Raw genomic sequence first — 24,636 nt, forward strand, 5'->3', positions numbered from 1 at the left:
AGCTTAATCTGCTTTCTGTCTCTGTGAATTTATCTATTTTAGGTATTCCACATAAATGGAATCATATAATAGGTGGCCTTTTGTATCTGGCTTCTTTAACTTAGCAACAATGCCTTTGAGGTTCATCCACACTGTAGCATGTAGCAGCTTTCCTTTTTATGGCTAAATAATATTCCATTGTGCTGACAAATCACATTTTGTTTATTCACCCACTGATGGACACTTTGGGTTGTTTCCACCTTTTGGCTGTTGTGAATAGTGCTTGAATGAATATTTGTGTGTAAGTATTTGTCTGAGCACCTTTTTCATTTCTCTTGGTTATACACCAAGGGGTAGAATTGCTGGCTCATATATTGATGCTGTGTTTAACTTTTTGAGGACTCGCCAAACTTTTTCACAGCGGCTGCATCATTTTACATTCCCACCAGCAATTTCTTCATATCCTTGTCAATGCTTATTTTCAAAAATGTGAATTTAGTTGGACAAGATTCCTGGAGTGAGAGATAGAAGACCCAGGTTCTGACTTGGCCATAAACTCACTGTGAGATAATATTAATAGCAACCAGCATTTCTAATGTGTATACTGCATCAAACACTGTTTTAAGAACTTTCCATAAATTGACTCATTTAATCTTCCAGACAACCATCAATACCTTCATCTAGGGATGGGGAACATGAGTGAGGAGGTCATATCCTGCCTAAGGTCACACAGCTGGGAAGCAGGTGACTGAGTAGGGATCTCCACCCAGGCAGCGTTCACCCAGGCCCTACAGCCACATGGCGCACCTCTCTGGGCTTCTGGCCTGTGTGAGGGGAAAGGGCCGGTCTCTTTGCCAAAGCAGCGGAACCTTTTGCCAAATGAAATTTTATGTAGAACCCCAGGCTATTTAGCAGTTAGAAGGGAAGCTGAACCAAGTGAAGGATGGTCTCAATTTCCAACTGAGGTCAGAAGTAGGGCCCCAAGGACGTCGGAGCAACGGGGTTGTGGATCCCACTTGCAAGGTCCATGATTCTGAGACGTGATGAATAAGACAAAACCTCAGACTCCTGCCCGGGAGCTGGGAAGGGCAGCTATTTGATACATTGTATAATTATAAAGCACAGTTGTCTTTTCTGACGGCCTTCACAAACTATTTGCTGTCAGAGTGAATCATTCCAAAAACACTCTCAAGGACTTATGAGACCCTAAAGAACTGTTTACTAGGATAGAATTCTAGGAAAGCAGGGAGATCTACTGATTTCTCTTAAGTGCAAACTGGAGAGCCCCCACTTTTTTCTAATTTTGCTTTCAGCTCTTGGGGTAATCTCTCACAAGCCTGCCTCTTTCTTGCCTCATCAGTCCAACCTTGGGACCTAGAATAATCACCAGTTATTGAGCACTCACCATGTGCTGGGCCCAGAATTTTGGAGACATCGTCTCCCTTGCTTGTCACTACATCACTACAGCCCATGAAGGAGGTGCCACAGATTCACGGTGTCTTATCCAGAAGCCCGAGGCCAGACTGTTTCAGAAGTCAGAGATTTCCAGGGTTTAGTAATTAGATTGCATATGTTCTGTATTGCACAACATCCCAGGGGACTAAGGCCTGCAATCAAACACATTAATATTTCTATAGCGCAGCCTACAAATGTTCACACTGAGTGAAGTAAGGGATGACTATAATTAAGCTCACACCAGCTCAGGTTGAGTCTTGCTGGCAAATGAGTTTGCCCCAAATTTGGGAATAAAGTTTGGGATTTCAGAACCAGAGTCCTATACTAGTTTCTTCGTTTTACAGAGAAATGAGGCTCTGGGAGGTTAAGTGACTTGCCCAACTCGGGTATCACAGCTGGTGAATACTGGAGATAGGATTCAAGCCAGAGGTCTGCCTTTAGAGCCCATGTCTATCACCCTTTGTTACATGAGGAAAGAGCACAGATTTCTGGGGAAAAAGCTGACCCTTTGACTTCCTGCTCACTACCTAGGGGCTGAGGGATCTGGGCAATTTGCTTCCCCCCCAGGACTCTGAACTTCTGTGGCTGTGGTTAGAGCTGTTCTCAAATATTCTAGTTCTCAGCCTCTGGGCACAGGTCCAGCTTACCCTTGCAGGTGGGTGTGGCCCTCAGACTTGCCTTGGCCAATGAAACGGTAGTGGAAGTGACAGAGTGTCACTTCCAACAGAAGCCTTAGGAACCAGTGCGTGTGTGCATTGCTGCCTTCTCTCGCCCATTCCTGATTGCTAAGGGCTGCTCCTTTTGCCTGGACCTGAAATGAGGATGCAAGCCTTGCAGAATACAGCCTCCAGCTGACCAGTGATGGGCACACAGCAAAGGAAAAACAAATCTTGGTTGTTTGAAGTCAATGTGATTTGAGGCTTGTCTGTTACTGCAGCAAGACCTGGCCTCTCCTGACTGATTTAGGCTCCTTCTCTGTAAAATAAGTGGGGTGCAGCCTGAGTGAGGTGTCACTCATAGAGGTCTGAGACAGTGCCTGGCAATGGACATTAGTTAATCCCATTTGCAACCTGAATTCCCCAGCTGTAAAGAATAGCGGGTACTATTTATTTCCCTTTGTTTGAATGAGTGAAACTGCTTGTTACCCCCAGGTATCCACGGAGAAGATTTTGTGTGTGTTTACTTCTGTATTGTCATACCTGTGTCTCATCCCACTCTGGCTTTGATGGAGAGGCTGGGGCGAGGGAGGCGGTGGGAGGTTGAGGACAGAATCCCAGCCCCGAGTCAAACGGCCACCAGAGGACTCCAGGTTCCTGATGGAAGTGACAGCTGTGGACCAAATCCTCAAGGACAGGACCACAAAGGGCCTGCTTGTGCCAGGACGAGGTCAGGAGGGCCAGCAGCCTGCTGGCAGCTGCTGAGCACAGCCGAGGCACTGCCTCCTCTGGGAGGGGCTGCCAGGCACAGCCTGCTTGGGCAGACAGATGGAGGGAGTGAAGCTGCAGGACGAGATTCTCTGTGGCGAAAGTGTGCGCTTGCCATAGGACTTGCATTAAGACCCCATTTAGCAACACCGATTAAGGAGCTATAAATAGCACCTGGGCTCTCTCACAGGCCATAAAACATGCTTCCCTGCCCCGCTCCCAGCCTGCAGCCTGCCCTGCTTAATTGGGGCTCAAAATAAAATACCTGGTAGGCCACAGTTTGCTGGAAGGTCCTTGTTGTCATAGTGATGGTCGCTGGTCTAGGGATGGGGCAGAGGCCTGACCCAAGGCTGCTGAGGCAAAGGTGGAGAGGTGGAACCTGAGGAGGAGGGAGGGGAGAAGAGAGAAAGGGGGAAGGGCGGGGACCCTTACACGGGTTACTGTGGAAGTCCGAGGCGCACGGGAAGAGGCTGGCGCCTACATCAGGCTACTGCCCATCTGACTACAGAAAGTCGGCAGCCTCAACTCATCACCTTTCCCAGCTGATGGTTTGACAAATGAAGACCGCCGAGGCAAGGAGATGCGCCTGGCTGGCCTTGGGAAGATGTAAGAGGCGGAAGACCTGAGTGTGAGTCCTGGCTCAGTCCCTGAGCTGCTGGGGCACCTTGGTGAGCTCTCCACTTCTCTGGGCCTCCAGGCTTTCCTCCTGCAAAACGAGGGGCCGAGGGAGCAGGCCTGTGAGTTTGTGATGCCTAGCTGGTGCTCGGCAACGGGACTTCCACCGCTGTCAACAAGCAGGAAGAAGCCCTCCCTGTGCTGGCTCACCTCCAACATACATGAAGTGAAGGAAGCAAGGGCCACCTCAGGGCGTGGGGAGACGCTGCTGCGCATGTATTTGCAGAAACTATCTTGGAAGACAACACAAGCAGCCAGCAACATTGGTTGCCTCTAGGGAGGATGGCTGGGAACGGAGGTGGGCAGGAGACTTATCACTGTCATGTTTTAATCAAATCTGATGAATGTATTTAGTATAAATAAAATCTAAATTTAAGAAAATCCTGGACTTCTAAAGGCCTGGGTTTTAAAGAATGAATAAATGACTGACCATACCAGTGGGGTCACCCTCCATGGACCGGTCTCTTGGCTGACTGCTCTCTGTCTCAGGGGCTCCTTGAACTTCTTGCAATCTCTCAAACTTGGCTCTGCATTTTAGAGCATCTGTGCCTTTGCATGTGCTGTACCCACCTCTGAAATGCCTTTCTCAGCTTTTTTCATCTAGGAGTATCTCTACCTCTCAACTCCAATATCCCTCCTCTATGAGCCCTTCCCTGATGCACAGCTACCTGAACACCTGTTTCTCTCTCCACGGCACTCCCTAGAGAGCTTTACTAGTGCTCACCTCACCAAGTCAACCTTATTTGTGTGGCTGCCCCAGTAAACTCAGGGTTATTTGAGTCAGAGCCCGGGTCTGATGCTGGGGTGTACCCCAGGCCCAAGCACAGAGTGCTGCCAGCACAAGCCTCTGCATCTCTGCATCTCTGAGGGATCAAGCACACACAGAGCGTCCACTCCAGATGATCACTTTATGGTTCATCTGCCAAAAAGCAAGTCTCTGCTGCCACACTTCCTCAGTCCCTTGGCCTCGTTTGAATGCTAGGAAAGTTAATTTTTAACATTAGGCTGAGCAAAACACAATTACAAAGGGATACCCTGCAGCAAGAAGTAATTGCAGTAGATGCACTCAGCAACACCGTGAGGGGCCTGCCCAGCTGTGCTGCCTGACTGTGGATAATTGATTTTGTGGATTATTCATGGCAAAGGTGTCATCTAGGCCTTCCCCTCGGCTGCCTTCCGATCTGCTGGCTCGGGAATTTCAAGGTAATGAGGTGCCCACAAGAAGGGGGCTGCCAGGCAGAGGATCTTGGCTCTGAAATTTAATTGGCTGGGAGACCTCAGCAAGACCCTGACTTGCACTGGTTCCCATCCACAGCATGAGGGGTTTGGACCAGGATCCTGAAGGCCCTGCCCTATCTGGAATTTGAAACATCAGTCCAAGCAGGACAGAACAATGAGAGAAGCCCACTCTAGATAAACAAATAAATTCTCCAAGTCAATAACAGAGATCAGAGGAGGGGCTGTAAGTATGTCCCAGCAGTTACAGTTTGATATTCACATCCAAGACACACTCCCACGGGTAACCCAGAAACACAAAGAAATTCCCCCCTTTTCCCAGGTCTCCGAATCAAAGTCATCACTGAAATGTGTCTTCAACCAGACTGCCCACTGGGGATGGCAGTGAGGAAGACAGGATACAGCTGCTAGTGAATGAAATATTCCAGGGGAACCAAGTGACCTTATCAGAAGGATAGCCTTGATTACCAACCCGATTGATTTACCCAAAAGATCAATCATTTATAAACTTTCATTCTACTGATCCTTATGCTATTGCAAATGGATTTCTCGTGGTTTTGCCTCCAGCATCCTGTCCTTCCTGTTTTAGTAGAACATCTCAGGATTCCCTTGGTGAGTGTGTCCCCAGGACTTTACCCTGCACCCTCTCCAGGGGTGGAGTGCGCGACCAGGGATGAGCCAATCAGAACATTCCAATCCTTCAGCCACAGTGACTGGGTCAGGGGTGGGTCTGCGAACCAAGTAGGGCCAATCAGAATGCATTCTAGGACTTGGACTAGGCAAAGCTGTTACAGCATGTGGGCCTCTGCCAAACAAGGATGGCACAGATGGAACCAGGGGCTCCTTGCAGTCGTTCTGAGACTCGAGAAAGAAGACCCCAAACCTAGAACCTCCAAAATGTCTGTGTAGGAGGACCTGAGGTGTGGTGCTCTGTGGGATGGGAGATCTGGGGATTGGCATGGAATCACCAATTGTGGAATATCATGTAGGTTGAGAGTATGGAGATGGAAAGCCCCATGAGAACTCCTAAGTCACCGGTTGGCAAGAAGGAAGAAGGACTGAGAAATGGAAATCTCAGCAACGGTGTCTGAACACTGGATACAGGTGAAGCCAAGCCAGGTTTATCCCAGAATTAGTCAGTGATAAAAGCACATGCATTCCCTTTATTATCTGAGTTTCCTGTTCCTTACTAGAGACTATATCTTGTGAACCACCCCCACCGTGCTGGGCCTTCTCTAGACCCTGGGCTTGAGTTGTTGAACTATGATGAAGGTAGTTCTTAATGGAGATACCCTGGTGAGTGGAAGAGTGGCTCTGGCCCAGTGAGGAAAGGCAGGGGGTTAGGACTGACCTAAGAGGCCTAGAGTTAAAGAACCCCAAGAGGCAAGCAACCCACGGTGGGCCCCACACACACCTGAAGGGAGAGGTGCTACCTACATGGAGTGGCCTGAGGTCTCCCAAAAGGACTCCTTGCCCAGCACTACTTCACCCACTGGTGCCTCAAAATCCACCTGAGCATTTTTTCCTCAAGTTCAATGCAACATAAAAGAGGCAACAGAGAGGTAATGTCCAAGTTAGAAGGGACCTCAGGGATGCCAGTCCATGCATGTGCTGCACAACCAAGGATCTGCTGTCTAGAGAGCTGAGGGTGGCTGCCTCGGTGCCCTGATGGCTAGGAGGCTGCACAGACTCGGGCATTTTACAGATCAGGGCCCCTGGGACACGGAGTCCCTTTTATCAGCCCAAACCTGTTGTCTAGGTAAATCAACCCCTTGCTATCCAAAAGCTCTACCCCCAGGTGGCAATGTGGAGTTACCACATGCAATGTGGCTTTGAGGTAAGCGGCCATCATGGATTTGCTTTTAAGAAAATGCATCTTTGTTCATCTCAGAAGAGAATGAGCATACAAAACTATGATTAATTTGAATATAAATTTGAAGCCAAACCAAAGAATTATAATCGGGGTTGCATACATATGCTGTCTCTTCTTTCTAACTCAGCCAATGAGGGAGTGGAGAGAAGCCAGGCTTTGAAATCAGACTGGTCTGGCTTTGAAATGCAATGCATTAGCTATATGTCTTTGGCAAGTCCCTTGTCTATGAGCTCAACTATCCCTCGGTACCAGTGGGTTCACTGCTTCTCTATACAGGAGAATTTCATGTTGCATTCGGACAGTAAGAGTTCAACAGATCCTCAGTTGATGGAATGCAGTACCCAGTAAAGTGTTTTGCATAGTATAGCAAGTGCCGGATAAATTATTACTCACTTATTACTAGAGGCAAAAGGGAAGCAGGTCTACCAATGAGATTATAGGCCGTGGGCAGTAAGAAAGGGGGCTTTGTAGGCGATGTGGGAGAACTCAGGGGAGGCTAGAAATGAGTGTGCCCGTGGCTGCCCACCATCTCCCCGGAGAAGGCTGATGCTTTCAACCTCAGTGTGCAGCATCCCCGCCCCAACATGCACCTCGGCTCTGAAACCCTTTTAGCATCCCCTCTGCCTGTGGGGACGTTCTGTAGGAGAATTCCCATTCACCCTTCCCTGTGAGCTCCCTGGCCTCAGCTATGAACAGTGGGCTCAAGGGTTCCTGAAAGCATGATGCTACAGAAGATTCTCAGGGAACTGGGTCCCCTCATCTGAGGAGCCTGTCTCCCACGCTGACTTTCCAGGCTGAGAGCCTCATTCTCTCCGTCTGCAAACTTTGCAGCTGGCTTGGATGGTGCCCACATCACCTCCAAGGCTGGGTCCTGGGAACACCCCTCCCTTTTGGGCTGACAGGCCTTTCCCAGGGGCACGGAATTCTCTTAACTTCAAACCTCCTCAACTCTAACGGAGCAAATTATATGACGCTTTATTTTTCCCAGCTTGAACGGGCAGAGCTAGCACCTCATAAAGTGACAGGGAAAATATTTGGCTGGTTTTGTAAACCCGGGCCACAAAGGCTCCCTTGTGATGGGCAGCCCTACCCAGATCTGGGCAGCGAGGTCGGCAGGCACCACTGCCCGCCGGCCACCAGCCACCTGTGTGCAGGCCTCTCAGCCCCACCGGGCCATCTCCTCCCACACACCTCCCGACCCTGAGCTGCCAAAAACAACCCCAGCCATTGGCCCTGCAGAGGGGATCATCAAGGGCAAGGCCAGGAGGCCCTCAAAGAAGCTTCTGTGGACTGTCTGCAGTGCGTCCGGGTCGCAGTCTGGCCCCAGCAGGCTCCCCTCAAGGAATCCATCCACAGACTTCCCTCAGGCGAACTCAAGTGCTTTCCAACCCCCCTGTCTTTGCCTCTGCCATGCCCCCTGCCTGGATCACCGCTCTGCCCTCGCCACTGAGTCTGTTCCTATCCCTTCCCAGCCCTGCACAAGGGCCTCCTCCCAGCCCAGTCCCTCCACAACTCCACACCCACAGGGACCATTCCTTTCCGCGAGCTGACAGCATTCATTGCATGTGCCCCTCATTAGATGATTAATCACTCCCTTCTTGGGGTGCCTTTATTATTTAATGCTGGGAATATTTATTTCACTGACACTTCATTTATTTGAAACTTACGGAAAGAGCTTTTTCAACATCGGTGAATTCTTCTGATAAATTATCCTTTTAAATACCAACCTACTTTCAGTTTGAGTTCTTTGGATGGGAATTTTTCAAAAATGCCCTCATCTTTTTTTTTTTATAAATTTGATTTTTTTTTGTGAAATGATATTACACCCTCATTTTAAACTAGTCATACTAACCAAACTAAAATCCGATTGTCAGAATTCAGAATTAGAAAGGAAAATGCCACTTTTGGTCGTGTGACTTTTGTTCTGCTCAGCAACTGAGGTGGGGGCTGTGTTATCCTTTGTCAAACAGCAGTGTGGTGAGAGCTCTTGCTTCTGTTGCTGTTGTGCGTAGGTTGGGGGTCCGTGCTGAGGGGCTGTCGCTGGTGTCAGTGCCCTGGCCTCACTAAGCCCACCCTCTCATTTGCTGTTTCTATTTGGTGAAGGGAGATAACCAAGCCGGTGGAAAGGTAAGTAGAGTGTAGATGAGCAGCAAAAAGTGTCTGAGATATTTTCTAAACTTCAAAACAGAAATCAGGTTCCTTTCAAGGTCCTACTGAGTCTTTCCGTCCATTCTCAGGGTTGGGGCTGTGTAGAGCCAAGGGTGCCAAACGAGTGTGCTATTCCCTCGTTGATGTGTCCCTGGGGAGATGAGTTGGCTCCACTGTGTCCACACTGTGTCTGACCCACAGTGGCTCAGTAATAAGACCCAGCTGACTTGCTTCAGGCAACTTTTGACCAGGAGGTGGCTCACCCCAGAGCACTGTTAACAGCACTTGCTTTAGAATTAACTGTGGCTTGAAAGGGCATGCTGGGCCTGCAAGCAGAGCCGGCCCAGCCTCATCACTGGCCCAGAGTGTCCGGGGCTCGGGGCTGCTGGCGGCTGCTGTCTCCAGAGGATGCACCTTTGGGAGGGGTGGGAATTTCTAAAGCCTTGCAGCAAATGGCCCCTGTGTCTGATGTCTGATTCTTGGGAAAAAAGAGATGTCAAACAACTACACAGCACAGAGGGCAGGCATGGCCACTTAGGAGCCATTTCACTTCTCATAAGTGACCACAGCTGGTTTGGGCTGCAGTAAATCCTCTTTTAAGGCCTGGGAGTAGAGGGGCTGGACCAAGACCTGGCTGGGCGTGGTAGCTACACAGGTAGTCAGGATCCAGGGACCGGGGAAGCAAGGGCCTAGGAGCCCAGGTGGGAGGCAGAGGCAGGTGTGGCCTCGTGCATAGGTGGGGTAGCCTGGCTGCCTTGAGGCTTGATGAGTCCTGCCAAGCAGTGTTCTCCTCTCTAGAGATGCTCTCCTTGGGCAGCCACTTGGATCCCGAGGCATCTCAAATGCATCACTTGGGCACTGTTAATAAATTTGTAATCTTGCCCACACCCAAAATTCTTATACATACAGAGCTTTACTTCCTGCTTGCTTCCTTTACAGAGATCCTGCCTGCCTCCCCAGCCTTGTTTCCTGCCATGCTCCATGTGTGCCACCGGCTGTCTCAGTTCCTAAATTATACCAGGTTCCTCCTCCCGCCAGGGCCTTTGCACATGCTGCTCGTTCTGTCTGGGATACCTTCTCCTGCACTCCTGCTCCACAACAGACACTTTGTTAGTTAACTCCTCCTCTAGGCTTACTGGTCCCCTAGATTGGCCTTCTCTGACATGTAAGACCAGACACCCCTCACGCACTCTCCCAGCACCCTCTACTTCCCCTGTCTGCCACCCAGCCCACAGTAACAACAAGAAAATTTCTGGAATTGGTCATGACATGTCTCCACGCTGAGTAGTAAGTTCCTCAGGGTGGTCACCTTGTGCACTGTCTTATTTCCAGCACCTAGCACAGGACTTGGCATAGGGCACACAGTCAGTGCATGTTTACTCAATTAATCAATCCCTACATCCTCCACTCTGACTCTAGCCATGCAGAACTGTCCCCAGTCCCCAAGTCCTCTCATAACTGATTTCTTGCTCTTTCTGCCTGTATTAAGCATTCTTATCTAAGCCATCCCTGTATTTGATGAAAGAACAAATGAATCATGAAAGTATCTGCAAATAAACTATTAGAATTTCAGATAATTTGTATGGAACCATAAGCCCCTCCACTGCACCACTGGGAAGGCTCTGAATGTGCTGCTGGAGAAGCTTTCACAGAGAAAAAGGCCTAGAGTGGGAGCACTGCCTGCAACAAAGCTCAGTGAATTTAAACAACAAGCATCCCTTTAAAATGCTGTCAGGAAATCCTAAAAAGTCTCTGGTGAGCAAGGGCTAGTGAGTGGAAATGAATAGTGCAGAACATGTTATGATTCATTTAAGATAAGCATGCATCATTGGTACTTCTCATATTTAGTGTGCTGTGTTTTGTACGTAAGGAAAGGGAGAATATTCATGAGGGGGAGAGAACATAGGTGTCCATCGTTTGGGGAATATTATGCAGGTAATAATAAAAGCTACCTGCAGTGATCACTTCTATGTGCCAGCACCATGCCGGGCAGTTTTTATCCATTTAATCCTCAAGAGGACTTTGACAGGTGGGAGTTATCTCTGTTTTACAGATGAGATGATGGAGATTCAGAGGCTGACTGACTCGGCCAAGGTTACAGATGTAGCTGTGGGAGAGCTGTGCCTTAACCCTGGCAGCTGGATTCTGAAGTCTGTCCCAGCTGCGGAGTGAGGTTCTGGGCAGGGGCCTGGGGTAGCTATCCTCCAAGCTGGAGATGAAGTACTGCCATAGAAACAAGGTTTCCAGCCTCCCGGCCTGCCAGCTGCGTTCCCCAAGCCTTCAGTCAGGTCTTCTCCAGCCCCCCAGCCTCGGTGTCTACAGTGGTGAGAACGGGGAGAGGTGGGCCCTCAGACCACTCAGACGGGTCCCCATAGCACACAGAGTCAGCCTGCTGGGGGCTGTGGCAGTCTCCAAGAGGACAGCAGTTGTGTTCTAAGGTCACTCACCCTTCGTCACAGGGACCTCCTCCACTGCCAACCTTGCAAGGTCTGAATGTTTTAGAGCCAGTGCTATTCACGTCTGACAACTCACACCTGTCCTGCACTTGTGGAGCTGCAGGTCTCATGAGAAATCAGTCCTCTGCCTCCTGGTGGTGACATTCCCTGCATGCCCACTGTAAATCTCCACCACAGAGGAGCAGGTCCTTGGTCTAGGCCCTGTAAAGGGGGACTCTGACCACTCACAGGACTTCTTGTTTGGTTTCTGCAACAAGCATTCCCCAAAGTGCTACCCACTGGTTAAGGGGGCACCTCGCCTTCTCTCTCTAGGCTCTGGGCCCATATGCAGGGCCGCCCAGGGTCTGCTCCCCTCATGTCCTTCTGCATGCTTGGCCTTACCTGCTCGAGCCATCTGGATGAGTCAATCTGAGCTTGTGGAGGCCTATGCCTCACTTTGGTTGAGCAGATGAGCCCTTTACCCTGTGTACCACTTGCTAGGTGCTAGAAATGCATAGCTTAAGTAACAGAAATGTATTGTTTCCCAATTAGGGAGGCTGGAAGTCCAAGGTCAAGGTGTTGGCAGGGTTGGTTCTAGATGCTGTGAGAGAGAATCTGTTCCACACCTCTCCACGAGCTTCTGGTAGTTTGCTGGCCATCTTGGCTTGTAGACACATCCTGATCGTTGCCTTTGTGTTGTGGCATTCTCCCAGTGTCTATGTCTCTGTGTCCAAATGTCCCCTTTGTATAAGGATACCAGCCACGTTAGATTAGGGCCTCTACTGACCTCGTCTTAACTTATTTTATTTGATTGCATCTTATTTGCAAACAAGGTCATATTCTCAGGTGTTGGGGGTTAGGACTTCAACATATGAAGTCCTAACACAATTCAACCCCTAACATTCTCTCTATGTTTTGCAAAGGAAGACATGGACTACAGGAAAAAATGAGGTGCACCCCAGCATCTGACTACAGAGTAGCTGGGTTAACAAGATCCCCAAAAACACCTCTGGAGAGCCACGAGGGAAAGAGCGAGCCCTATGTGCAAACAGTGGCCCAGGAAAGCAGAGCCAGGGGCTGGAGGAGGAGAGCACACAGACACCGCATGGCTGATATCCACTGCATAGCTGATGTCCACTGCATAGCTGACATCCACCGCCACAGACCCGTGGCTTCCTGGATCTGGACAAGACCAGTCAATACCGTCCCGTGCCTGATGGCTGTGCACTTTGTCACAGTCTCTCGGCCTCAGCACAAGCCTAGTCTGATGCTACAATCTCTTGTTCTTAACTAAACCAGAGTTCACAGTGAAATGCCTTCCTGATAAGACTCACAACCAAGCTCACTTAATATAAATCCCCTCTAAGGAAATGGCAGCCCCGATCTTGAGATACTGAAAGCCACTAACCAATGCCTGAAGCTTGAAAATATATATGTTAGCTTAATTTATTAGAGAAACGTTTTCTGGAAAACCAGTTGGCTTTCAGTATTAGCCACCTCAAAAACTGTCTATGTTCCTTGACCTATTAGTTTTCCTCCTAACAATCTACCATGTTGATATAAATAAAAAGGACAGCATATATAATCAAAAGCATTCACTGCAGTGTTATTTATAAAAGGGAAAAATCAGAAACAACCTCACTGTATAAAGTAGAGTATGGTTAATTAGATTGTGGTTTAACCAAATGGTGACATATTATTTCTTTATTAGAAATTATATGATCCCATCAATGCCACCACCACTTATCACTATTCTGAAAGCACTAGCCAATTAGAAAGAAGGCAAAACTGTCATCACCTGCCTATGATATGCTTGTACAACTGTAACACCCGTGAGAATCAAAAGAGAAACTACTAGAGAAGTAAGAATTCAGTGAAGCAGAAAATTACTTGTAATCAAAAATCAACAGCTTCCTTCTAAACATATAATAAGTTAGGAAATACAATGGAAGACAGGATTCCTTTCACAATAACAACAAAAAAGATAAAGTACCTAGGGATAAATGCAACAAGAAATATATAAGACTTGTAAGACTAAAAATCTAAATTGTACTAAAGGACAGAACAGAAAACTTGAATAAATGGAAAGATATTTTATGCAGGGACTGGAGTACTCGATACCTCAGACATCAACTGTCCCCTAAAATAATCCATAAATGCAATAGGTCTCAATTAAAATCCCAACAGGATTTTGAGGAATCTTACCAAAATGTTCAATAAGGTTTGTGTGCAAAAGTAAACAAAAGGAGAAACAGGAAAATGCTAAAATAAAGAGTAATGAGGTGGGAGCAGTCCTATTAGCTATTAAAGAAGATTTTTAATCATAGCATTACAGTATTTGAAACCACTTGGTATTGGTGAAGGTTTTGACAGATAGATCAATGAAACTGCATCATTTTTGCAACAATCAGCCAATACCTGCTGCTTGGTAAGTGATCTAGTGGAGAAGACGGGGCATGGATTTGATCAGCGGAGAGTCCTAGGCTGTTATCCCTGCCTGTGATACCTGCTCTGAGCCTATTTTTGTTTCATGTGAGTATTGTGAGGCTTAAATAAGGTGATGTGTGTAAAGTGCTCAGAATAGAGTCTCAAATGTAGTGGATACTCACTGAAAAGTGACTATTATTTATTAATAAATGATTACTTTTTAATTTTAAAATTATTTCAATTATTGAGTTACTTTAAATTATTGTATTTAACTATTGCATATCCACCCTGCCACCCAATTGGAGGCTTACTGGCCTCTGTCCTGTGGCTCCAGCCACACCCAGCTCCCCATCTGGTCCTCCCTCCCAAGTACAGCTGTCTGCAGATCCCCGAGCCCACCCCTCTTCATTTAACAGAGGGGAGGCCAGTTGCTCTCGTCCATGGGAAAGAAGCAGAAAGTCAAAGTGGAGGCCTCAGGAGATATTCCCTAGGAAGGATCAAGACTATGGGAAATCTGAGTCCTTGGAAAGAAACAGGGACAACCTCAGAAACAGCCTCTTGTTTGACAGCCTTTGTCATGGGCCTGGAATGGCCTTATTAAAGCTCTTCCCATTCCTGAGCTGGGTAAGAGTGGGGACAGTGGCAGAGAGGGAGGGATCAACGTGGCGGCTCCGAGGGCCAGCGGAGGCCCCGGCCTGACCTCAGGCATGGCAGTATCAAGGCAGAGGGGTGCTGGGTCACATGGGGGCCAGGCACTGGTGCTGGAGAGCCCCCGTGCAGGCTGAGTGGCCTGGCCTGATTTCGGCTCCAGCATGGACTCTCAAGAAAAGATGCAACAAGAAGAAATGGCACTTCAGGGTGATGACTCTGGAAGCCACGTACCAAAGACACCAGGCTGAGGACGTGGGACCCCCAGACGGGAAGGTCAGTCAGGGTGCTGATGCAGCTGACCAGTGGGGAGGGGAGGTGATGGGTCTCTTTCCGCCATGGAGCACTCTAGGCACAAGGCTCTGGACTACAAATTTTTCAAGAGCCTTAAAAAAATGTCTGAAACTTGGGGTGAATTTATTGGCTCAAAAATGACTGAAAGAAAGTTGTAAAACTAAAATTAATACATTTAATTAAATATTTATGCCCCCTCCCAATAAAAGAGCATTATTTCAAGTAGTCAAAGTGCAGCTCAACACAACTCAACTCACAGTTACACCTTCATTATATTTAATGCAATATGCTGTACATTTCAACTTGTTTGTTACAATGTTACCAAATATGTAAGAAGCATGAGCTGGAAAAGATAGACGACACAGAGTATGGAATTAGAAACTCAAATGCTTTCCACACTCCAGGGAAGTCGTCAGGGTACAGTGAGAAGGACCCGTCAGGGCTTCCTATGAGGCCCTGCCTCCAGGCCTCAGAAGCAAATCCAGCTGGCAGGACAGGGAGAGCTGGCCTGGCAGCAGATCCTGGGAACGAGTCTCTGTCTCCCGGAGAGGGGACAACATTAGCTGGCTGCTCAGTTAGCTAAGACTAACAGAGACGGCATCAAAAGAAGTATGAGGTCCAGATGAAAGGAGGTGAGGTCCCACTATAATCTGTTTTGGAGAGGCCCTGACTGTCTACCATACTATCCATCTACCTCCTTTGGTCACTAAACTCACTTGCTATCTTGTGACCCTGTTGAGCTCCCTCCTCCTGTGGCCCTGCATGGTCATCACATCCCAGGTTTGCCTCACCTTCCGGGGGAGACACGTAAGAGGATCTGGCTGAGGCAGAAGGTGCCCTGGGTGTCTACTCTGTCTTGGGTGTCATTCCTACCCACTCTGTGTTCTCATGGCTTCCCAAATCCAGACCCAGACCCCCAGCCCGGACTTGCTCACAGGGTCTTATGGTTGCCCACCAGTTTGGACCCAAGAGCTCCAATAATGGCACAGCTGCTCCCTGCCCCTCCCTCACCTCGGGCAGGTCTCTCTGCCCACAGTGCCAGCTTCACCCAGCTCAGCCCCTGGCCTGGCTGCCGAAGCAGAAAGCACTGGGGCAGATCAACTAACTGTTCCAGGGGGACTGGCACAGGGGATTGCTAGCCATCCCTGCGATCCAGGTCCCAGCGGCTTCCTGGGGAGTTGGTGTGGACAGGGGCCCTCCCATCCACCCCTCACTGATGGAGAAAAGTGAAAACTCCCACCTTCCTCCTCATGTCTGGGACTTTGCAGATGACAGAGCCAGATGACATTAGGATTTATATGAGTTTTGACAACACCAAGTCCCAGCAAAGTCTCCGGGGAGCCTGGAAGGGAGCAGGTGGGGGAGTGAGGAATGAATGAGTCTGTTCTGAGCCCCAGGGCAGCCTCTTCCATTATGAATTTGTATTCATCCCGTAGCCATGGTGCTCCAGGCAGTGGCCCAAACAATACAGAGGACACAGCTGTTGAGGAGCTTACAGCCTCAAATTTTCCGCCTCAGAGTAGCCCGGAAATCCCGTCCTGAACATGCCCTCCACAGTCCCGGCAGCAGAGCAATCCTCCAGGGATGCTGCAGGGGCTGCGGCATCAGTCACACCTGCCACGGGCACATTTCTGTGGCACCCGGCCCCATGCCTGCCTCAGCCTCCCTTTCCCTCCATTAACTTGAAGCAGGCCCAAGAGAGGGGCCATGAGCATTCTTCAAATAAGAACAGACTGGTGCCACCCTGTTTGGGAGCAGAATACACTGTGAGAGAGTCAAGACTTTTTATTCAACATCTTTTCTCATCAGATGCTTCCCTGGCGGCCCATGAGGCACGTCTAAATCCCCCATGTTCCCTGAGATGAAAAGTGCAGTCAGAGAGAAAACACGTAGCATTGGAGACAAGGGAATCGTAAGCAGGAGGGCAGGGAGGTGACACTAGGAAGTGCGTGTTGCTCAGTCAGAAACCACGTTGAGCAAGTGAGGCATTAGCCCCAGGAGACCAGAAGACACACTCAGAGTGACCCCACCTAAAAAGCTAGGGAGCTGGGGTGCTTATGCACAGACCTCCAGACAGATCCTGAGGGCTGCTGCTGAGGGCAGCTGGTGGCACAGTCAGCTCCCACGGCAAGGGGAAGCTGGGCACTGACTTGGAGGCTTCGTGCCAGTCTGCTCAGGCCCCTGAGGGTGATGGGAGCTTGACCAGAGTCTCAGTTCCTCCTCAGGGAGCAATAATATGGTCTCCACACGAACGCCTTTTCTTACGAGATTCCTAAGGTTGGTTTAAAAACAAGACCAGAATTCTCTCTCACTTACCAACTTTACATCTCCCTGTATGGCCCCGGAAGATGACTGGTTAGCCAGAGACGGGTAAGATTCCTCAAGGGAGGAACAACCTAAGACAGGCACAGTCGCAGGGGGGCCATCAGGTGAGAATTTGGGGATCAACAGAGGTGAGGCTCAGAACCTCACCCCCCCTGCTTTGAGAGAAATCTTCCGCACCCATGGATGTTTTGCTGCCCTTGTCTAGCTTGGATTAATACTTAGTCAATAGGCACACACGTGATCATCTGATCATCTACATTTGCCCTCTTACAGCACTAAACTATGTTTTCTACCTTTATCTTGCATCTACCTACCACTTCAGCATTTTATTAAAAATAAAAATAATAATAATAATAAAGGGAGAAATGTGGGATCAACATATAAATCAAGTACAAAAATCAAACAAATATTCATATTTGACCTGATTGTTTATAGGTCATAATGCGTGATCAAAACCGAAAGTTTCTGTGATGACTGCCCTTGTACTGTTCACCATGTAAGAATTTATTCACTATGTAAGAATTCGTTCACCATGTAAGAACTTGTTCGTTATGCTTCAGAAGATTGGAGACTGACGAGAATTAGGCTTGAGATGGATTAATGATTGTGCATTGAGCATTGTCCCCCCTATACTGAATTTTATTGTTGTTAACAACCATTTGATCAATAAATATGAGAGATGCCCTCTCAAAAAAAAAAAAAAGATTAATCAAGGAATGTTCACTGAAGCATTATTTATAATTGTGAAAAAACTGGAATCAATTTCAATGTGCCACAATAAAGGATAAGTTGAACAGTGAAAAAAAAAAACAAGGCCAGAAGCAAACCCAAGGCCCAGCCCATGTTCCCTTCCTGCCTCCTCCAAGGGGCCTTCCCCGCTCCACTTGTCCTTCGCTGAGCTCAGGGCACAGAAGGGTGTCCAGTCTGGCTCCTTCCAAGGTGAGTGCAGGGACCAGGAGCCACCCTGTCCCACCACATTCACCTGGTAAGGGTGGACAGGGTGGCTCCTGGGGTGCCCCGTGGTAGCCAGCACAGATCTGCACAGAGCTGGAGCATGACTTTGACAATTCATCAAGTTCATTCATTTGCCAGGTTCCCGAGGATGCACTCTGCTGAGCACCAGGGTGGAGGCAGGAGGGGTGGACGGTGCCCAGTCGGGAGGGCTCTGGCAGGAGGGCAGGGCTGCCAAGGGTCCAAGGAGGAGAAGAAGGTGGATGCAAGCAGCATTGGCCACAGGGGGTGACCGCTGTATTCCAACTGGCTGTAGGCAGAAAGGCTGCCACAAATACTGCTCTAGAAATTGAGTGAGCATGCCCAGCTACCTACCACTAACTAAAGGGACACAGGCCCAGGGGCACTGTGAAACATCCACTGTGTGCCAGGCACAGGGATGGCTTTCCTATAGATGCTACACCAAAGCCTGTGCCCTTGCTGGGGCGACGTGTGAGCCCCCACTTCCTAGAGAGGAAACTGAAACCCAGCACATGGCAGTGACGTGCCCAAGGTCACACAGGAGGCTTATGTGGTATTAGGGAGGGGGCTGTTTGGCTCGAGTTCAGCAAATACGGCTTAGGCTCCAAATGGCTGAAGGATGGGCACAGGGCTCTTCAGTTTGAGCCGCTTGCAGAGATTGAGCTGCTTATGAAAATATAAATGTGTGTGACAAATGTGCATGTGGGAGGAGGGATGGGGGAGAGCACAGCCCAGCCCTGGCAGCCTGCACACCTTTCCCTAGCAGTACATGGTGGCAGGGTGGCTCTGCAGTTCCCGAAGTATCCCCAGCTGTGATGAACCCACTGGGGCCTCCAGCCCAGGTAAGCCTCTCTGGGCCTCCTCCTGTCACCTAAGATGGAACATTCTGATGGATTAAATTACACCTCAGTTACTCTAGCAGAATGAGCATGTTTATGCAAGGAGCCAGACCCCAGATCTGCCACTTATGAACTGGGTGACCTTGGGCAAGTTAAGTGATCTCTCTGAGCCCTAATTACCTCATCGCCAAAGTAGAAAAGAAAGTAATGTCTACTCGGCAGATTTGCTAGGAAGATTTACAATAGTAAAAGTGCCTACCACAATATATGGCCTTACTACATATTTTATTATTGTTGTTGTCATTATGCCCAGCTGGCAATAGGTTTAAGTTCTAAGAAGCCTTGATCTCTCCCTACAGAATCTATTATGAAAGGGATCAGCTTCATCTCCCGGCATGGCCTCGACAATGTTCCAACATCAGCAGGGCTGCCCGACCTTCTGCCCCCTCCCCACCTCTCTCCCTGAGTGGGGGCCCCGGCACCTTTCACCTTCAGGCAGGTAGGCTCAGCCCCACCAACCCCTGCCCAGAGCTCATCCCCGCAGCTTGCACTCGAGGTTGGCGGCCACCGTGCAGCCCACAGTGCCCTCTGAGCAGGGCCGAGGGAGAGAGGCACAGGAGCGAGAGCCAGCGCCCATGCAGCGGACTGGCCCTCAGGCAGCTGTGTGATCTTGGGCACTTTGCTTTATCTCTCTGAGCCTCTTAAAGTGGAAAGAGCATCCCTCCCTGCAGTGGAGTGAGGAAGAAGGAGGAGACAATGAGGTGCTAGGTATACACTGGCACACAGGAGGGCTCCTTTCCAGAGGAGGGAGGCATTGCCTCCTCTCTCCTTGTCTCGAGACTGGGCCCAGGCCGCTCACCCAGCCTCGGCTTCCCTCCCTGCTCTCCCTGTCCCAGGGTGCTGAGGGCTGGGGGCCACTCTGATGCAGCAAGCCTGGGAGGCCCCTGGAGATGCTGTGGACCCCAGAGCAGTAGACTGAGCCCTGGGAGAGTACCCCAGCAAAGCCGGGGGCCCCCTGAGCCGGGCCCACTGCCCTGCAGTGCTCTGGGGGAGCACGGCTGCGTCACGGCCTCAGCTTCACTCCTGGTGCACAGGGGCCACGGAGCTATGGCTGTGATGTGACGAAGGCCACTGAATCTTAAAAAGGGTATAACTAACTAACTAAATAAACAAACATAGTTCAGGGAACTTGCCAAAAAAGGAAAGAATCATTTGTGAAAAAACTTGATGGTAGATTAGAAATTGTGGCACCTTCTTGTTTCTGGTAGACTATTTCACTTCAGAAGAAAATAGCTATTGGTTAATTCTATCTTTAGGGAAAAAATGACGAAGACCTTAACTGTATTAGGTTCTAGTCAATACTTCTCAACCAACTCTGTCGATGGTCAAGAATGGTGGATGATGTTACTGAGGGGCTTTGATTGAACGTAGGCTGACATCGCCCTGGAAGTTTTCCATTTCTTTGCTGATAATGCTAATAATAATATCATCATTGCCTGCTACTTATCCAGGCCTTTGTTGTGCCCCTTGCTCTATGTGTGTCATCTCTAGTCCATAAACAATGCTGAGAACCAAGGTCTACCCCCTCCGCCAACCTTGCAGAAGTGAAAGCAGAAGGTTAAAGAGGTGACACAACTTGGGCCAGGTGTCCTGGCTGGTGGCATAAGGGAAGCTGGGATTTGAACCCAAGCTTAGCTTAACTCAGAGACCACCCAGGCCCTCCCTCTCGCCATCCCGGTGCTGCTGACACTGGGTTCGCAGCTTCTTCCAGAGCGTTTGCTGCTGTGTCCGGCGATACGCTGCCCAGAGAGGTGGTACCTGGGGCTACTCTGGCTCCGGTTAAAGCAGGTTTTGCTGAATAGAGCTAGCGAGTGAAGGAGCTCTACCCTCTGCCTCCTCATCTGCTTTAAAAAAGGAAGCTGAGCAACAAAGGAAGTCGTCTGCCCTGTTGCCATCTCTGTAGGTTTCAGCCTTTGTCCCCCGGCCATTCACCCTGAACCCAGGCCCCGGTACCACCCGCGGTGGTCACTGCCATCGGGCTTGTTCCGAGCAAAGCTGACATCCACATCCTCACTGGCAAGCAGCACCTGCGCTACTTGGTTACGCCCTCTGTCAGCATAACAGACCGTGGCGGGAAGATGAGGGGAGCAGGAAACTGGGGTCCCTGCAGGAGCCCTGAATTCTGTCACTAACATGAGCCACATGCCTCCCTTAACCTCTCTGCGCCCCAGGTTTCTCACTTGCTACATGGGGATAATTATGTATGGTCTTATTGCTCAGGACACTTTTTTTCCTGATTGTCTTCTTCTATTGAAGCATAATTGACATACATTATTTTAGTTTAAGGTGTACAACATAGTGATTCGACAGAATTCCACTGAATTTTAAAAAGGGTAGAAATACCCTTTTTAAAGTGTATTATGAAATACCCCAATGAGAGCAGTTACCATCTGTCCTCATATACAAAGTTATGACAATATTATTGACCATATTCCCTGGGCCATACTCTTCATCCTGTGACTCACTTATTTTATAACTGGAAGTTTGTGCCTCTTTATCCCCTTCACCTACTTTGCCCATCCCTCTGCCCCTTCCCCTATGGCAACCTCAAGTTTGTTCTCCGTATTTACAACTCTATTTCTGTTTTGTTTGTTTGGTTGGTTTTTTAGATTACACATATAAAAGAAGTCATGGTATTCATCTTTGTCTAACTTCCTTCACTTAGCGTGATACCCTCTGGGTCCATCCATATTGTCACAAATGGCAAGATTTCATTCTTGTTTATGGCTGAGCAAGATTGCATTACATATATATATCTCCACATCTTCTTCATTTATCTACTGTAGGGCATTTTTGGTGATCAAAAATAATATACAGTTGATTTAAAAGTAGAAAAGCATTTGTAAGTAAGAAGCATTATGCTTGTTGAGACAATAATTTCTATCACTAATAACTCAAGTTTATGGTACTCTTACTCTGTGCTCTTTACTATTAAATGCTTAATACATGCAGAATACAAGCAGTGTCCCACCTAATCTCTCACAATAGCCTTTATGGGGTAATTATGGATTATCCCCATTTTATAGAAGGAGAAACTGAGGCTTTTTTCTAAGCATTACAGGGCCCAAGGGCTTGGTCCTGCAGCCTCTTGTCTTCAGCAGCTACCCTCATTTCCCAGGGAATTTCACACTGTCTCATGGCTATAAAAATCATCTCTGTGCTGGGCCTCTTCCCTCCAGTCCTAGACAGCACTTCCTCTTAGATGCCTGAAGGGTACCTCAACCCTCACATGTTCAAAGTCAAGCTCCTGAAAGTCATTCCCACAACCTCCCCGTCTTGCATCATGGCCCCTCCTTCTTCACAGCTGAGTTGGTTCAAAACCCGAGGATCATTCTTGACTCCTTGACTTCTCTTTTTCTCCCTGCCTACAGCAAATCCTGCTGGCCCCACTTTCAAGATATATTGAGAATTCAACTACTTCTCATCACCTCTGCTGCTGCCTTCCTGATCAGGCCATCAGCATCTCTCACTTGTACTGAAATAGCCTCCTAAATGGCCTTGGTGCTTCTACCCTGGTCACCCTATAACCTATTCTCAAGACTGCAGTTAAAGTAATCCCACTAAAACCTAAGGCAAATCACATTGCTCCTCTTCTCAAATATCTGTTGTGACTCCCCATCTCATTCAGAGAGAAAGCCAAATGCCATACTTGGTCTGCCTATTCCATGCCTTGTTCCTCTCTGGCCTCATACCCTACTTCTTCTCCCTTCACGGCACATGGGCCTCAGGGCCTTTGCACTTGCTATTATTTCTGCCTGAACAGCCCTTCCCAGATAGACCCACATGGTTCATTCCTCTCCTCTTTCAAGTTCTTTGCTCAAATGTCACTTTCTCAACAAGGCTTCTTTCCACACACTCTAGCCCCTTCCCCATTTAACTCTTCTCTACAGTACTTATCATTAGCTAACATTTTACTATTCATTGGTGGACTGATTGTCTATCTCCATCTACTAAAATAAAAGCTTCATGAGGACAGGGATTTTTGTCTGTTTTGTCCCTGCCATTTGTATCCCTAGTGCATGGAATAGTGCTTGACACATAGTAGGTGCTCAATTAATATGTGCAGAATGAAGGAATTTTTTAAAAGTGACTTGCCACATGGTGGCAGAATTGGGGTTTAAATTCTGAGCTAACCCTAATTTGGTAGGCAGGGAAAGCGGGGTGATAGGGGTGGGGGACTGCTCTGCTTAAGATTTCCTGTAATTTATAAGCAGTCTGGAAGGGAGGCGGGAGCAGAAAAGATGGGGAGTGGCCAGCATCACCCAAGACAGGTGTTTGTGAATGTCCCCATCCATCTTGCAACTGGATATACTCAGATTTGAACAGCTGCTTTCAAAAAAGGAAAAAGAGCCATTCCAAATCAGGCTCTGTCGTGACTTTCCCAAGGTCACCCAGTCCATTAGTGGCAGAGTTGTCAACACACAAAAACTCTGGAGAGATTTCTGTGAAATCCCTGAAAATTGGTTTTTCAGAAATAACTGACTTTTGACAAATTCCCCAAAGAATGAGGTAAGGGCTTCTGTCCAAATGTGCCCATCATTCCTGACCCTCAGGCTGTTAGCAAACACAGGTTTGCTTGTGAAAGTCTGTGCTAAAAGAATTCACTGCAGTGGAGGAAAATGATAAGCTGTCATTAGAAACATATCTTCTCACTGTCCCCCCTCCCTCACACCCCCTTTCTTACCTCCACAGCTTCGCTTAAGCCGGCCCCTTGGCCAGCCTTGCTCCTTCAGTCTCTATGCCACTTGGCAAACACCCAGGTTTGTCCCTTCCTGTGCAGAGCCTCCTTTATTAGATATCTGTGTCCCCTCTGTGTCTCTTGTTCCCTTTCTGAGGTCTGTGGGGAGCTGGGGCTCCTACTGAACTGTTCTACTTCTGCTGGACAAAGATGTCAGCCCATCTTTGCAGCTGTAAAGCCCAGCCTAGGTCTGGTCAGCTGAGGGAGGTGGAGAAGGCTCTGCTGGTGTTTGGACAGTGAATACTGACTGCTGGATGAGGGTGAGGATTCTTCACATCCTGCCCCCTTCCTGGAGAACCGGTAACCTCTTGTGGAGATTGGTTTGCCCTGAGAAATGAGTGCATGGGGATAGGGATGCCCTCACAAGCAGGATCAAGGCTCCTGGGTGCACCCACCGGTACCCGACACCCCCCCCCCCCCCGCAGTGTTCCATTCAGTTACCAAGGAGGCAAGTTGCAGAATGGTAAAGTCTAGCGTGGTCGCATTGTGCTTTGAGAAACAGCAAGTGCACATATCAGTATTTAGATATGTGTATGTAAGTGCTTGTATATGCCAGAACATGTCTGAGAAGCTCCACCCGGATTTGGTCAGAGTGGGCCTGTCTTAACTGGGGCTACCCAGAGATAGGAATCTGGGAGCAGGGAGTTCTGGGAGGATGTGTGCTCAGGAAATAAAAATGAAGGAGAAGGGAGAGTAAAATACGGAAGAGAGGAAGACAAGAAAGGGGCATTAATGAGTTGACACAACTGGCTCATTTGCTTGGGACCCTCTGAGGAATTCTGTAGAATACACCTCAGATTTGTCCCACTGGAAGCCGGGGAACACAGGTGTTTATCCATGAAGCCCTGTACCCCCAGTGGTTAAGGGGTAGCCCTAGTGGTAGGTCCAGACTGGGCCTGCATCAGGCTGAGTGGCTGCCTACAGCTTAGGAAACAGCAGAGTGGCTTGGTGCCACCACAGTGCCTGAACAATAGGGCCTGGGACCATCCACCACTGAGGCTCTGCAACCTGGTGGGCTGACAGGATGAGGTGCGGGCACCCCAGAATGGGCTAGGAAATGGGGATGGATGGAGACCACTTTCTATAATCTTTTGTATGAATTGATCTG

At 48.7% G+C, this 24,636-nt stretch overlaps 1 protein-coding gene and 1 long non-coding RNA gene across 6 annotated transcripts in view; both read right to left on the reverse strand.

Moving 5' to 3' along the window:
• Positions 1–24,636, reverse strand: part of SPSB4 (splA/ryanodine receptor domain and SOCS box containing 4) — an 82,928-nt gene that overhangs the window by 17,027 nt on the left and 41,265 nt on the right. The gene's annotated exons all lie outside the window — the stretch shown is intronic.
• LOC140848518 (uncharacterized) overlaps positions 1–24,636 on the reverse strand; it is a 58,362-nt gene that overhangs the window by 5,448 nt on the left and 28,278 nt on the right. Inside the window, exons 2-6 of one of the 3 annotated variants that reach the window (XR_012129549.1) lie at positions 15,835–15,936; positions 3,481–3,564; positions 3,124–3,208; positions 2,634–2,747; positions 1,385–1,586 (exon numbers count right to left, since the gene is read on the reverse strand). This is a non-coding gene — a long non-coding RNA (uncharacterized lncRNA). The remainder of the gene's footprint in view (positions 1–1,384; positions 1,587–2,633; positions 2,748–3,123; positions 3,209–3,480; positions 3,565–15,834; positions 15,937–24,636) is intronic. The other 2 variants (XR_012129548.1, XR_012129550.1) reach the window with 2 other exon arrangements.

Source organism: Manis javanica, chromosome 3, assembly GCF_040802235.1.
Source record: "Manis javanica isolate MJ-LG chromosome 3, MJ_LKY, whole genome shotgun sequence".
In the NCBI taxonomy this organism is placed as follows: Eukaryota; Metazoa; Chordata; class Mammalia; order Pholidota; family Manidae; genus Manis; species Manis javanica.